The sequence below is a fragment of the Ananas comosus genome, linkage group 5 (assembly GCF_001540865.1).
Source record: "Ananas comosus cultivar F153 linkage group 5, ASM154086v1, whole genome shotgun sequence".
NCBI classification, from domain to species: Eukaryota; Viridiplantae; Streptophyta; class Magnoliopsida; order Poales; family Bromeliaceae; genus Ananas; species Ananas comosus.
The window spans coordinates 1,276,877-1,279,913 of NC_033625.1; positions in this window are offsets into that span (position 1 = coordinate 1,276,877).

The following is a 3,037-nucleotide window of genomic DNA, read 5'->3' on the forward strand; positions in this document are numbered from 1 at the left end:
TTTTTGCCAACCGAAAGATATTTACTGTGAATCTATATTTTAATTAAAATTTTATTTAATTTTTTTCTCTCTAAAAGAGAAAAAAAATTCATGCTTATCCAAATTTTTGCCAGAATATCTACTGTAAATCTATATTTCAATTCAAAATATAAAATTAATTTAAAATTTAAAATTTTGGGACTATCTATATATTACAATGAAAATAATTAGAAGATAGGTATTGGTTGATAAATTTGTAATATATTTTGATTTATTGATATAAATTTTATGATCAATTTGATAAAATATATCCAACGAAGAACAAACACATTATGATTAATTGTTTAAAAAAAAAAACGTTCATTACTATTACCTATAACTTTATTCTCAAACGAATGGTAAATCATTTAAAATGATAGGAAAATCATGGAAATATTAAAACTAAAATGACAAAATTATTATTCAATGTGTTAAAAGTAGAACTCTATCCATTTATTTACATAAAAATTTAAATTTGAGTTTTAATTGTAAATTAAATTAAATTTTTGATTTTTTGATATCAAATCTATCACTCATTTTTATATTTAAAATTAAAAATTGAATATGTAGATATTTTCATAATAAAATGCATATAAAATTTAGAAAATATTTTATTTAATTTGAATAAATATTGATTTACAAATCTTATTGATTAAATTAAATTAAAATATATTACGTAGCGTTGACGTATGCCTCAACTAGTATATATAAAAGACATAGTTTCAAATTTCGGTCAGATCGACTGAATCCATTTTTTGCAGAAAAAATTAATTCCTATTCATTCACGTAAATATAATACGACATTAACAAACTTTAAATTCCTCTCATGTTTTACAAGCTGAAAAAATTTATGGCTTATTCAATTTTTCTACCGGAGAAATATTGCTTATTCTCTTCTCTATATATATATATCTCTATTCCTACTACTAATATTTTAATTATTATATTAACTGTTTAATTTAGATACTGTTTAGTTTAAAATTAGTTTAATATTTTTAAATTTATTAGAATTAAAAAATATTAATGTTATATCTATTATCTTAATGTATCATCTATATTCTAACTAATATGTAATTTATCAGAAAAATATTTATGTTATCTATTATCTACATATATATAAATTTTTAAAATAAAAAAAAACCTAATATATTATGTGACAAAATATGGTAGGTATTTCTAATAGTATATAATAAATAAATTTTTACTTTTAAAAAAATTGTATATTTTAATAAATATGATGGACAATTTACAATAGTACTATATAATATATGCATATATATAATAATATATATATATAATATTATACTATATATATATATATATGAGTCCGGCTACTATACTCCTATGAGTACGATCTACGTACTCATAAGTCGTTTTCGATAATAAGCTTCCGAAGCGACACATTCGTACCGTTAAAACGTTATCTACAGCATTCTAAAACTTAAAAATCAATTTTATAATTTTATTCGGATTCTTTACCTTTACGATCAAATGTCCAAAATTAAACAATTTTTACTACGTCGGTATGGATACTTGTGTTTTTAACAACTATAAAAGACTCGAAATTGGTTGAAGTTTGATAGAAAATATATTGCAACAATCTAGATAAATAATGTATTACTTCGATCTTAAATAAAGGATCCGATCATTATTTTTTATGATCGTTGTTCCGATTTTGACCGTTCATTGTTATGCCCGTTTTGATGACTTTATTATGATTTCGAAATTTCGAAATTATATTTCTTAAATGTTTCAAAGTTACTCTGATGCATTTTATACGACAGTGGATTGTCGATTCGGAGCATCCATGCATTGAAAACAATTATAAGTACGGAAGTTCATACTATATATATATATATATATAATATATATACACGTAGGTATATTTATAATATATATATATTATATATATATATATATATTTACTTATATATATATATATACATTGAGCTCCTATGCTTTTAAAAGTCACAAAGTTTATATCGTGCTGTTGATTTTAACATTAGGTTAAGAGCATATGCGGTCTAGAATGATGTAGGGCCCCTAGGGATTGAGTGTCGGGTGCGTTAGTTGATAGTATAATCTAATGGATTGAAAATGATCCGAGAAGTAATCTACGGCTTAAAAAAACTTACAAGCACAAGTACTTGGTGTTTTCAAGGCCCTATAGCTGCACTATATAAACCTATAACTATATATTATTATATATATAGCTATATTAGTATATATATATAATATATTATATTATAGCGTGTTTATATTACTATTTATGAAGTATTGGAGCCCTCGTATATGCTATTAAGTTGTTTCTTCAATGATGGAGCTCCGAACGACGATCCACTCCGTATAATATGATATAGGTATATTGGAAATTTCTAGAAAAGTAATATTTGTAAATTTTGAAATCAAAATTAAGTCCATCAAGTGGCGGCATAAATGAACGATCAAAATCGACACGTATCTAAAAAAGGATGATCCAGGATCCTTCAATTCAAGATCGGAATTGTTGATCTTATCTATATGTAGGTGAATAGAATTTTTATAAAAATCTTCTACAAAATTTCGATTCTTTTTACACTTCGTTAACTAAGCAAGTTCCGATACTGGCTGTAAAAATTGTCAAATTTGTGGACCTCTTGATCGTAAAGTAAATGATGTCGAAAAAATTATAAAATTGATTTCTAGAAGTTTAAAACTGTTAGAATTAACTTAAACGGTGTGGATCGTCGATTCGGATAGGCTCTATCATCGACAAAAAACTTATTGAGTCGAGGGCGATCGTATTCATAATAGTTATAGTGCGGAACCCTTATATATTATATAATATATATATATATATAAGGAGAGAGGAGAGATGGAAGAAGAGAGAGAGAGAGAGAGCGCTAGAGGCTGACATCGCATTATAGGATTGGCGAGAATTGTCTATCAAATTGTTCTTGTATGATAAGGATTCCGATCGATTGATCGGGATGCCGTTTGACAGTTGATCTAGAGTATTTGAAAATATATAGAGACTAAA